General features: G+C 43.5%; 1 long non-coding RNA gene across 1 annotated transcript; it reads right to left on the bottom strand.

The window, feature by feature from the left end:
- Positions 1-10,005: 10,005 nt before the first annotated feature.
- LOC142817343 (uncharacterized) lies at positions 10,006-13,010 on the bottom strand. Its single transcript, XR_012895183.1, has 2 exons — positions 12,751-13,010; positions 10,006-10,214 (listed from the first exon to the last, which is right to left on the bottom strand). It is a non-coding gene; the product is annotated as an uncharacterized LOC142817343 (long non-coding RNA).
- Between the last annotated feature and the right edge of the window lie 1,175 nt (positions 13,011-14,185).

Raw genomic sequence — 14,185 nt, 5'->3', positions numbered from 1 at the left:
CATTTATTGATCCATCATTGAGCCAACTCGTTTTCTTCATAAACCTCTCCTGAAGAAAAATTATTTAACACGACAGTGATTACATGAATAATGTGACATCTGCAATTTAATCATTACTTTGCACATAGTAAAGTTAGGGTGCTGGTTTTATGAAGTTGATAAAACTAATGTGTAATTTGCGTCCTTAACAATTATGAGCTTGCACTTATAAAAAGCTAATGAAGAATGCTCAGCGCCTCATTTCATTTATGCGGTATAATCCTAGCTTAGCATTCTCCCTCTTGGCCGTCTCGATTTCGCCAAATGCTACGCACCCGGAATAACTCATTATTACCCTTCAGCGACCCTAAAACTCCAGCATAGACGCTAATACATTAGGACACTAGAAGTCCCGTTCCTACTCACGTTCGTGCCACAGAAAGATAAAATTGTTGCCTATTTAACTGGTCCCGGATTCTGCAAGCACGACTTTAATTACCTACCGGATTCGCAATACGTTGGGCAGCACAACATTAAGTTCTAGGGATGTCACATCACGAGAACTCATTAGTTGAAAAAAAGTTCTGTGGTGTGGACGACGTTCTGTGTGAGCTGCATAGGTTGGCATATAAATCGGAGCATTGGTAGTTTCCTGGCACTGATAGTTTTAACGATTTCCAAGAAGTGTTTCCAAGCGTCCAAAACTATACCTCATTGCTGTTGTGAATTTCGCATGCTCAAGACGCCTTGTGATCACCTGCTTAGCAACCTTCGCTGAATGCACATGTTGTTTTGTTCATCACTTAGTGGTTTTATGGTTATTCAGCAGTAGATTACTCTCTGTCTTCTTCAGTAATGATAAAAAAGAGATGGAGACAATCAGCGAGCGCAGTGAGCCTGACCGGAGGCTCTCCTGTTCCTGTCATGTGCTTCGACCGCTGGGGTATTGTTGGCAATATATTGAGTGGCCTTAGCTTTGAGTTTTTGTTTTGTAGTCTCTTTGAATTATTGGCTTCTGAATTTGCCCTAATCTGTTGTTCTGATGTCGACCGATTCACCTGCTCTGGGGCAATCCGCCTGGTCACCGTCATTGTCACCTAATGTATTGCCGTTAGTCATTTTCCCGCAGTGGGGTCAGCAGCACTACTGCCACACTGGTGCCTACAAATGGAAGTTTCATCAAGTTCATGAACCCTCAGGCTGTCCAGAAGAAAGTGAAAGCCACTCTTAAATGCGAAGCATTTCTTAGCGAACTTCGGTGCATTGAGCGTATCTATCTATCTATCTATCTATCTATCTATCTATCTATCTATCTATCTATCTATCTATCTATCTATCTATCTATCTATCTATCTATCTATCTATCTATCTATCTATCTATCTATCTATCTATCTATCTAGCCGCTTACGTTTGGGTGCTTTCGTGGTCACCGCATAAACTTGACGTGAACCAAAATTAGCATAGGAGGATAAGATGGTTTGACAAATGCGACGCGCGGGTAATGACATGACTAATGCCACAATTCCGCCATGTACGTTATCAAACACTTCCCGCCAGACAGTGGTACACATCCACGGGTGGGTGTGTGCCGCTGGTATGCGGGTATGTGCCACAGGTGTTGACACTAAGTATCTACCAATGAACAGCGAGAACACACATGAGAAATTTATAGCGTGAGCGTTAAGCGAATCCCGACATTAGTAGTGTCAACCCAACGAAAGCATAGAATAAATGTAAGTGTTAAAGAAAAAACTTGACATAGGCAGCGTTGACCCTACGACGATTGCAAATATTAAATTTCAGGGTTGCAGCAGGAATCAAGCTAAAGCATTCTGCGGGATAGTCAAACATTTTACCACAGAGCTATGCCAGGTCTCGGAACTACTTTTCAAATAGACTAAAATCTTCGTGAATCTTCGCACGTTAAAGAACCCCAGGTGGTCAAAATTTCCGGAGCCCTCCACTACGGCGTCTCTCATAATCATATGGTGGTTTGGGACGTTAAACCCCACAAATCAATCTTCGTGAATCTTCAATAGTCGTGGCAGTATTGCCTACCAAATTTTATAAACATTACATATGTACTCCTCTGATACAGCGTCACTTCGGGTTAACGTCAATTGTGGTTAAGTGTCATGCGCTGAAGTTGATTTATGCAGCAGTGTCCAGGGCCAGCATCTTCGCGAGCATCACCGCTTCAGATCAGCTTCTGGTGTCGCTAACACGTATGTTCCAGTTGGCATCGTTGTGCAAGTGCAAACAACTGGTTATATAAACATCTGCAGCTCTTCAACATATATCCGTGCGTGCAACGTTTTTACTTATATTTAGCGTCATTTCATGACGTGTTGCTCAATAAAAAAATGGCAACATGGTCGCCTTCCCTCCGCATGCTTCGAATAACGTCAACTTCCAGGTGCGTGAAATCTGCCAATTTTTTTACCATTATCCACGTGCGCCCATTCGGATGAGGTGGCATAGTATGTAGGTCACCTGAGCAGGCCTGTGTGCGCGATCTGCTTAAGTGTGCTTCGTTCGCGTCAACCCAGCTGAGTGCTATCATTCCACCTCACCTTGTGTTTACCGAAAGCTTTCCAAGGGGCACCTATTCCAAACTGAGTCAAGAAAAGACCTCAGTCGGGCTTTCCGGAGCAGGCGTAATATCCGTGTATCGTTGCATTCGCCTTATCAACACAGAGAAAATACCAAACGAACCTGTCATCGCTACGTTTGTGGGCACAACTTGCGCATCGAAAATAAAGCTAAGGCCTCTCACCTTTCGCGCCGAGCCCCTCGCTCCCCGTCGAGTCCAATGTAAAACCTGCTGAAGGTTCGGCCACACCGTGGAAGGATGCAAACTAAAGCTCCTTTGCCGCGCCTGTACTAAAAGCCACGCCTTAAGTAAATGCGCTGGAACATCACAAAAGTGCGGCCTTTGTAAAGGGAATCAGTCCGCAGAACACGTGAAAGGCTCTGCTCCCTCTCAAGAAATAAAAACCGAGGCATTATAAACCACCGCTACTGTTCTTGCAGAGAAGCTATTGACATGGTTAAAGACTGGGCCTTCAGATATTCCGGGGCAGCAGCATGACACATTTCCAGTATAAACTCCAACATATGACAGACCATTTGAATCGGCTGTGAAAAAACAATGGCTAAGGTAGTGTAATAAGTATATCGAACCTAATTGACTCTTTAAAGCAAATCATTTCAACTCAGATAACGCAAGGAGTGCAAGCTCAGGTTCCTGCAGTTCCCCAACAGTAAGACATCACCATCGACGCCAGTCGACTACATAGCGTGGTGCTGATTAAACTGTCTGAAATGTGTAGGTAAGGCTAAACAGCCTGTTTCACATGTGCACTCAGACCATTGCACACCTCCGCCAAGCACAAGTAAGGCTATAAAAACGAAAATTGAGATGCAACCTCACAAACCTAGAAATCTCTGCAGACATAAAGTCAAAATCTAAAAACAATGAGTTGTATCAACGCAATAAAAGATACAAAGAAGGACGAGGCTGGAGCCTCTCTGTTGCGCTCAGCACCAATCCTCAGCTGAACGTACTCAGTGAAACTGCCGTTCTAAATTCTCTGCCTCAACCAACTTAAATCACCTTTCACACCACCTTAACCACGATGTTATAAATTTCTGGGAATGGTTTACATCCGCACAGACCTAACATAAGTTTCACACTCAGCAAGTTCAAATGACGACAGTCAGTACGTGTCTCTTTGTGTAAAGAAGAATGCTGTTTCGTTCACACTTATGGATGAATATATATCTCCGTCAGCGCGATTTGACTGCGACAGAATAGAGGACATCCTAATGAGGACCCATGGGCCTTGGATCATAACCGGTGACTTCAACGCCCATCACATGCTTTGGGGGAGCGCTAGGATGAATGCTAGGGGCAAGAATATTGTTACGTTCGCTTCCGACTACGACCTTTCCATCATGAACGATGGTACTCCAACATATTTGCGGGGTCTCACGTATGGCAGTTGCCTTGACCTAACATTGGTGTCACGGTGGTTCTCTCACAAAGTTGAATGGTTTTGCGACATTGAGACACATGGGAGTGATCACATACCCACCCATGTGAAGATCAATGGACTCGGAAAAAAAATTTCTTCCGGTGTTGTAATTGGCACTGACTGGTCAATGTTTACATCGCATGTTGAAGACACTTGCCAAGAATGCCTTGCCTGCAACCTGGAAAATACCATCGCGGAAGCTATGCAAGCGTTCAAATGTAAACTATCATTCTCGTCTAAAATAACACAGTTTGACATCGAACTGAAAAGATTAAGAGCTATACGAAGGCATGCTGAACGACGATACAGACACACAAAATCAATTTATGACCTCAGGGAAGCAAGACGGCTCCAAAAAAAGATTCAAAGACGCATTTTCAAGCTGGAGAGCGAACGCTGGAAAACATTCTGCGAATCTCTAGACCCTCACAAACTGCTGTCATATATCTGGAGAAACGTTCGTGGTCTTCGCTCCTTTCCGCAAGAACGGCACCCTTTTAAAGCTTTGGCACTCGATCACGGAAAAACAGAACTCCAGGTGGCTGAAGAATTTTGCACGAGAGTTTACGGGAATATTGTGAACGAGAGCACTAACGCAGTGATCGTTCGTGAGGCTCTATTCCCAGAAATGGACATTCGATTTGACATAAAAGAACTGGAAGGTGCGTTGGCCGCTTCTGAGCACATGTCATCGCCAGGTCCTGATGGTATTACCTATATTGCGTTGGGACATCTTGGACAAAAGGCCAGAAGAGAACTTTTAACATGCATCAATAACTCCTGGCACAGCGCAAGTGTTCCCCGCGAATGGAAAATAAGTCGATTAATACCACTTCTGAAATCAGGAAAATCACCATCGGACTTGACAGCGTATCGCCCTACTGCTCTCGCATGCTGCCTCGGAAAAGTGATGGAAAGAATGGTTCTATTTCGTCTAGAATGGTACTTGGAACGATACACCAACTATCCTTCCTGCATGACAGGCTTCCGTCGGGGCTGCTCCTCCATCGACTGTGTCCTTGACTTATCGACGTTTCTTCAGCAAGAAAAATGTCGCAAGCGTGTATCAGTAGCACTCTTTCTTGACGTGAAGGGTGCATAAGATAATGTAGCTCACGATGCCGTCCTCATTTTTCTCGCAGCAATGGGTATTGGTGGATGAATGTTTCAATGAACAAAATACTATATAACTGACAGGGTTTTTTGTGCAAACATATAAAACTACTGATAGCGGAGTACCTGAGGGAGATACTCCTGCGAAGTGCCTACTGTGGAGTACCTCAGGGAGGTGTTTTAAGCCCCACCTTGTTCAATGTCGCCGTCATTGGTCTGGCGGAGGTTCTGCCAAAGTTGGTGTGCCTATCTATATACGCCGATGATATTTGCCTCTAGAATACTGCAGTTACTCGCCCTCAGGTGCGTGCACGAATACAGCGGGCAGCAACTCTCACAACAGCCTACCTAGAGAAACAAGGCCTGACTATATCAACTGTGAAGTGAATGCTGATTGCGTTTACACGCAAAAAAATGATGCGATACCCTGTTTACATCAATGGGCAGAGAATCAAATATGCACGGACGCATTGTTTCCTGGGCATAATTCTCGCAGAAGTTTTTCGTGGAGCCCGCATTGTGCGTACTTGAAGAAGAGACTGCTATCTACTGTGCATATAATGAAATTCTTGTGCGGAAAAGCGTGGGGAACTTCTGTGGCCTCCATGCTACGATTGCACAGGGCCCCATTTCTGGGTCTATTGCCCTACAGCTTGCTGGTACTGACTAACACTGACTACAGCTTGCTGGTACTGACTAACACAATACTCATTTATTGGAAAGTTTGCAGGGTCAGGCGCTGCGTATCTGCCTAGGACTGCCCCGATGCGCTTCTACTTATGCCACAATCGTGCTTGCCAAGAACCATCCGGTCAAGACACATAGAGTTGCGGATTGTCTCAGAGCACACATTATACTTGCTAGCCGTGTCCCCGACCACCACTTCCCTTCTACTCTCCGAAAGACCATGTGCTACGTTTTGAGACGTCATAACCAAACATCTAAATAGCATTCCGTCAGGCTATACACCAGCGACGAGAATTGCAGGTCCCTTGTGGTGCCTCAACCAGCCGCATGTCCATCTAGAAATTCCGGGTATCAAAAAGAAAAGCAATCACTCCAGATTAGCATTGAAGCAAGCGACACTGCTATTAATATATGAGTTGTACTTGGACCGAGAGCAAATGTACACTGATGGGTCGGTCTCGTCCAGCAGCTCATCAGATGCCGCTGTACTTGCGGCTGCAGCAATGACAATCAAATTTAAGTTTTCGCATACGCCTACGTCTACGGCATCAGAGCTTGCATCTATAGAAGCCGCTTTACAATATCTCGTTCAAGAGCGCGCAGGAAAATGGGTCATATTCTGTGATTCGAAGGCAGCACTTCAGAGTTTGCAGTTTGCCATGTGTAAGAGGAATCATGAACAATTGGTACATGAACTGACATTACCACCATGAAGCTCTAGCACAAGGGCATGATATTATATATCAATGGCTACCCGGACATATCAGTATTACATGAATTCAATTAGCCGATGATGCAGCCCACTCAGCCCATGAAGGAACACATGTGATCCCGAGTCCTCTATCAAGGACTGATGCAGCAAGACAACTTTACTTGCTGGCTCGAGAACTTACACGCACGTTCTGGTCGACTACCATCTTTCAAAGGTGTCACTTATATGAGCAGGATCCTTCGCTCAAGATACAGCTACCATCACAACTTTCCCGCTCCGATACAACACTGCTATGCCGCCTTTGGTTGGGTGTTGCGTTCCCAATGTTGTACTTCTTTGGCATCGGTATCGCAGTCACCTCTACATGCGACTCCTGTGGAACTGGAGAGACCATCGAACACGTCCTGTGCAGCTGCGCTTGCTACAACATGCAACGATGCCAGCTCCGGATGGTTTTGAATCAACTGGACTCTAGACCATTATCTGTGCAGAAGATTCTGGGACCTTGGGCGTCTGCCTCAATTACGCTGAAAGCGACTAAAGCACTCCTTCATTACTTCAAGACAACAAACTGGGCGACCACCTGTGTAGACTGTGTGTGCTCCCTCGAGTGTGCCCGTGATTGCGTGAACCTTTCTTATATTCTCTCCAACCTCTTTTCTCCCCTTTATCCCTTCCTCAGTGCAGGGTAGCAAACCGGATTTTCTTCTGGTTAACCTCGCTGCCTTTCCTTGAATGTTTATCTCTCTCTCTCTCTGAGAAGCTTGACTTGCACCTGAAAAAAACTTTTATTTTACAGGATCTGTTTTGGTCGATTCAATCGTCATACACCTGGAGGTGATTTAATGAGGCACGCATTATCCAAATTACGTGGTAGCGTGAAAACAGCTTTCAGAATTTGGAACCCTGATTGTAAAATTATAGAATTAGATTAGGGGCGAGTATCGGTGTCTAATTTTCCAATGAAACTTGCAATAATTTTGAGGCTAACTAACAAAATTTAATAACAGAACGACGCACTTTGAGCACTATTTGACCAAAAAATGCTGCCACGTTGAACCCTCTGGGCGTGCGAGAAAAACGCTCCTTCTCAATCGCCAAACGCCAACAGCTCATTATTACCCTTGTAAGATGGTTGGCGCAACCGCCACCTTACAGTGGCTACGGCTTCTTTCATGGGCGAAAATTTCCACTTCAGCATGTTTTGTTGAAATCTCCTTCGTACCACTCTTTTTCAGTAATAAATTTTTATTTCCTAACTGTTGTTCAAAGTACGAGTCACCTTACAGCGCTTCGCCAGTCTGTTAGGAAGAAACGCTTTTCACGGTTGACTTTAATTCCCATAATATGTGGCATACAGCTGTGGGAGTGGACCAAGACAAATTTTTCTCGTGTACGATTACCGGGCATGTAGAGTTGTTCGAAGTCAGGCTAGCTCAGTGTTACATTTGATGTTTTATATCAATGCGAATATGTCATGGTTCGTGGTTGACTCTGCAACTGACAGCGACCACCAACTGGTAGTTTTTGACGTCGCCTGTCCAATAACAACTTAGGACAGCAACTGCGAGTACAAGCCCACCATTAAAAATTTCTAACCTTTCTGTAGTTTGCCACTGCGATACTTCAGAACAACAGTGGTCATAAAATTGCATGTTATACTGGCCTCATTGCAGAGGAATGTCAAAACAATCCTGAGTTGGCTATCCCATCGAGTAAACATCCCTCCTGTCGTTGGTGGAATGAGGGATGGACACGCGATTACAGAAGATATGAAGTCGTTCATAAGACGCTTCTCTATATTCAACGCCCAACAAATTAGAAAGACTGCCTGTTTTTTGTCTTAAGTGCACTGTCACCATGCGAAAGAATATCGCAGTCAAAATTTCTATCACCTTTCCAGATCAGTTAATAAAGTTCCTTTGTTTGCGCATCCAATATAAAGAAAAGTACAGCCAACACATTTAACCTTGAAATACTTTATCTTGACGCCGCGAGAAATGACGCCTCACTGATAGAGATCGCCAGAGATTTAGAGCGTCGCTTCAGTACAAGTCTCTCGGCTATTTGCTACATGCAGGTACTTTCGCATGAACTTGCGGAAGTTTATTTAACTGAGTTCACTCAAACTGGCCTATGTTTAGCAAAGACAGCCCCTACGCCAGATCTATTCACAAATTCCAAGTTAGAAGTTTCATCTGAAGAAGGCCTAAGCTTCATTTATATATTGTTAAGTATTTGTTTAAGAACTGAAGGATACCGCTGCGCAATGATAACTAGCTGAAAATATTCTATTGCTGAAGAAAGAAGTCGCAGGGCACATATTACAACATAAAGCTGATTGCCCTGCCGTGAAATCTGGTGAAATTCAGCGATACAGTTCTTTATGCTCGAATCAGTAAATTTATTTTTGATGAGAGGTCGATTCTAAGCCCTAGTAAAATTGCGTTCAGTGCTGGGTGGTCAATGTGGAATGCTAACGTTGATTTAGGAAGTCGCATACACTTAGCACGACGGTACAACATATATGCTGTTCTACTCGATTCGGGTATCGCTAAAGCATACGATACTGTAGTGCACGGTATTCTGATAGATCCGTTGAACTTGCTCAATTTTCTGGCATGCATAGTAACGCGTATTAACAAATTCCTTTTGGACGGGAAGTTTCAATATTTTAAAGGGGTCTTTTCATTTATTATTCACACACAAATTACAGGAGTACAGTGAGGCTCGCTGCTGTTTCGAGTGCCCATTAGTGTGCTAATGAGTACAATTTCACGCAGCCAGGACATACTGACTTATGTTTATGCAGACGCTATCACCTTCTTTGCAATGGCAGACGCCATTGAGACGTTATACGACCACCTGCAGTCTTATAATAACACCCTGGTAAAGTAGTTTGATGACAATCACTTCTTGCTGAATATGAGTAAATGTGCATCTCTTGTCTCCCCTATCAATACTACGTGCACATCTCCTTATGTTACCGTTCTGACAGCAAACCACAGTTAGAAGCTTCTTCGGGTAATTTACTAATGACATTTATTTACTAATTAATGATTCTTAAATGACGGAAACACATCGAATATATACCTGGAAAAGGTGTATGTGCCATCGACATCTTGCGTAGGTTAAGCAACTACCGAATAGGCATGATAGAAGATACAGTAGTGATGATATGTCGAATGTGCATTCGTGCTATTCTGAAATTCAGTCGCATGCTTTTTCTCTAGTGCTCCAGTATACAAATTCCAGCCTTTAATTTTTTCAGAAAGAGGATTGTTACGCCTACGCCATGGCCTGCCAAAGCGGTTCCTAACTGCGTTTCATACCTATAGAATCGAGAGTTTCTTCTCTTTCGTGCAGGTTTGTATCTTGACTGTTTAGACGTTTTTAAGCTATTTGCGTACGTGCAACTCCTAAATTTAGTAATGATGAAACCAAAAGTTGCGTAGTAAAGGACATCAGAAGGAACAACGACGTTTAGATTTTTTGTATTTATTAGTTCCACGCTGTCGTTCTTCTTCTTTCGTTTTATTAAGCCTAAGCGATGACACAACGCACACAGCCGCATGTCTGATTTCTCACTCCTTCTCCTTTTCTTCGGTCCTTCCCGCTTTGAGAATAGCGTCAAGAATAAAAGATGGAAACGCTTCGGCTACGTTGGGAGCAATGGTCAGGGCAACTGAAATAGTAAAAAGGACAGATGAGTTCATATGTACTACCTAATGAATACATATTTTTATATTGAAACTAATGCTGTGACATTTTCTTGAAGTTTTTAATACGTCATCCAACTATCACCTTGGAGTGTACTTCAGAAATAATCAAGAAATGCTCGGACTGAGCGGATTAGGAATGAACATCTTTCGCACTAGACGAGGGCAATTGAGCACGGAATTTCAGGCGTGCATGGTATATTGTTTTGCTTTGCTGATTGGTTAGTGACGCATGGTTTCTACGGATAATGGTAAAGGAGAGTATCAGGTCTAAAAGACAATGCCTAAAAAATTTTGATGGGACATTTACTGAAACAGCAGTGTTTCACCAATATATACCTGAGGGCATCTTCATGCTATGCTAAAAGAAAAGACATCCAATGCTTTCCTTGTACAACCCCCGCCAGGACCATTAGGTGTCGGCTACTTGGACGGCACATCTTCCTAGATAACCTTTTCATGCAATGTTCAGAATAAAAACTCCATGTCTCAGGCTTCTGGATTGGACCGAAGAATAGATTCACGCATACTGACGAAACGAAGCATTCATCGCTAACTGAGCCTTTTTATCGCATTCGTTTTGTTGCAAGGCCAATTATAGTTGTTGCAGCGCAACAACTCCCACCTATAAGCGGACAATATATAGGCCCATCCTAAAAACTTCTACACAATAACACCTCAGCATGTTTGGGAAAACATAGGAAATGGGAGGCCACATCTCACGGCTACTTTTATTCCTGTCCAGAATGTTATGTCACGAAACTGCCTAAAATATTGGCGATTTTAAGGTACTGGTAAACTGATAAGATAATAAACACTACAAATCAATGTCAAGTAATGATATGATGCAGAAAGCTATAACATCTCGCTCTTCCGTTAGAACACTTTTATAAAGGTAAATTCATAAGTTCTTATTAATTTAAAGAATAAACATTGCAAAAAAATTGGCCCGTATCTGTATGTTCATCTGCAAGTGTCGTCGAAAGATGATAGTCTTGCGTCTGGGGAGATTGAACAAAACGTTTATTTATGTTCTGTGCAAAAAAATCGGTGAATGATATTCTGGAGGCACTGCGTTACAGTGCCCGAGCGTGCAGCGGAGGCAAACGAGCGCACCAAGTCGCGTCACACGTGAGACATAAGCGCTATCTGGTAGTTTCTTAGAGAACAGAACGTGCGGCTCTGAGACAAGCGTGCGCGCCCGTCTCAGAGGTGATAAGGGGTAGAACGCAAGGCGAAAGGTAGGTGCCACCACCGTGTCGTCTTAGAAAAGCGTTCGGAACACTTCCCTTTTCGTGCAAGCGTTGCATGGTCAGCGCCGCGTGCTAAACGCTACAGTCCTTAGAATAACTTGTGTATACCTTTTCTAGTAAAAGACGCACAACAGATTGTATACGTGGTGTTATGGTGCCTTACATATGCGCGGTAATTGCTTTTTACTTGAATATCGCACAAGTATGAACACTGAATCTTGAGCGACACTGGTGGGCGCTTTGGATTGGGTCGGCCGTTTAAGGTAGCCATTGGTGCCGTTTAAGCGAGTCAATATCGTTAAGGATGGACGAACAGACAAACACAGACAGAGAGACAGACAAACAGACAGACAGACAGACAGATCTAAATTTTTGCGTTGAAGGTCCCCAAGAAAGACTATCGTCTTTAAAATTCACGAAAACACCAACACTATACTTGTAGGACACGATAGCTCTATTATATAGAATTTCAACTTAAGTACTTTTGAGCAGCTGGCTGCGCATTGGTGGATTGCATGCGCGGCGTGGCTGCTGCATGCTAGCAAGAGCTGCAACGACATAATCAACGCAGCGCATCTGCCTGCAGCTGTTCCTGCCCTAACCTCCCTTACTCTACATCACCTATAGTCACCTCACTCTCCTCCTTTTTCAGGAGCCTAAAGGCTGCCCCGCCATTTAGGCGCTTCCTGCCAGCCAGGAGCAATGCACGTGGCCGGTGTCATTCTTAGTGGTTCAGGAAATACTGGTGGTATCGCTTCAGGTTGAGAGACCCATGCGAGGGCTGGTATTGTTAAAAAGCCCATTTTCGGTGAATCAGGGGACGCCAGATCAATCTGCTCTAGCAACATTGGCTCTAGCTCACAGCACAGCCACAAGCTGCGTCACTTTCTGAAGAATTCATTGAAACATTTATTTCTGTATTTTCTGCTTTAAATTATGGCGGTGTGTATCGACCTCAGCACGCAGTCTTTCAATCTAGCTGTAAATATTGGTGACACAAATTCTGTTTTTATTGTACTTCTAAGCAACAAAGAAATGAGCCAACGCAACGTGGCAGAGAACGCTGAGATTGCACCGATTGGCGTCCATCATACGACTAAGTAGTTTTTGGCCTAAGGCAGACCAATTTTCAAATGTGTTTGTCACTGGATGATTGAAATTAAATGTAATTATAGAACGTTCTTATAACATTTCCCAAGCTTATGAAAGTTGCGCTTATGCAACATTTAGTAGGACTGCATTATCTTACCAACTGCCGTAGCATACACCATGAGAAGGCACTTTCCAAGAAATCCGTCCATGTTTCTTTCAGCAAAGACGTAGATGACAAAGTATTGCAACAAAGTCTGCCCTCTATAGTCTGCCCCCTGTACACCATGCACTATAGCGTACGTAACGCACTGGAAGACGAGGGATACAATCCAATTGTATAGCATTCCACTTTTTTCTTCATCTGCGCAAACATTGAGTATGAACAAATCTATAGGTTTGAACATGAAGTTTTTGGGAAGCTGAAAACTTTCTTCTTGATTTTGCATATACTAGTAAAACATCAGAAATAAAAAAGTACGCTGCTTGCACTACCAATAAAAAGCTCGAATCACTAGAGGAGTTAATGTTCCATGGACCTAGCTGAGTTCCACTATAGTAATCATGAATGTTATCTGGAAGTGCTATTTTTCTCGCAATACTAAGTGGGGCTAGCGACGGCTAGACTTAGCTGGACATGTCACGCGGCCACGTGTTACGTGATGTTGCAATCTTAGTCACAGAGCCAGCTGTTAAGTAATTTCTGGCGAGAACATGTCTCGTGAGTGAGTCATAGAGTGAGTGAGTGAATAAACCTTTATTAGGTCCAGCAAAACGCGAAAAAACGCACGCCTGGCTAATCCCAAGACGTGTTTGGTAGTTCTAGCCTGCTGGTGCGATCATGGGAATGCTCGACGGCCGGAATTTGGTCTTCGTGGGCGGCACACCCAGACCCAGGAGCGTGTCAAACTTTTCATTGGTGAACCTAGCGTCGACCATATGAGACAAAGTGGCAGCCTTCCCACAGGCTGCGGAAAATTATATGGGTAAATGTCCGGATATATGCTATTGATGGTCACTGGATTTGTATATGAATTAGTTCGCAGAAGCTTTAGCGTGACCGTCTGCGACCTACTTAGCTTGGATTGAGGCGGCCGAAGTCTTTTATCTTTATGTAAAATAAATCATTGCACAGTGCTGCCTAATTTATTCACATGGCTAAATATTGCCCGTCTTTTAGTTTAGTTCACGTGACATTACGACACTTTTACTCAAATAACAGAGCAGTTCGTGGTAGTTTCTGTATTCCAAGATTATCAAACCTGCACACGTGTCGTGCAAGCGAAGTAGAACTTTAAAAGGACGAAGCAAGTGAGAGCATGTTCATCATAATGATGATAATTTTTCTTCACCCCACCCTGTGCAACGAAATTCTTAAAGTTCCCAAGCCTTGATAAGATTTTTACCAAAACATACATGATGCGTAAGGCAGCTGTCCCCTTATTATAAGCTTGGATTGGTTACACTTGGATCGGTTACAAAACAGAGCACCAATAAATATAAATATCATCACCTACTGAAGGTGCATGAGCACCTGATTGAGAGTATTTTATTGAAAAATTATTATTAGGGCATGGTACCATGACACTAAGCAA

Source organism: Rhipicephalus microplus, chromosome 5 (assembly GCF_043290135.1).
Source record: "Rhipicephalus microplus isolate Deutch F79 chromosome 5, USDA_Rmic, whole genome shotgun sequence".
In the NCBI taxonomy this organism is placed as follows: Eukaryota; Metazoa; Arthropoda; class Arachnida; order Ixodida; family Ixodidae; genus Rhipicephalus; species Rhipicephalus microplus.
This window is presented reverse-complemented; position numbering and strand designations above follow the sequence as displayed.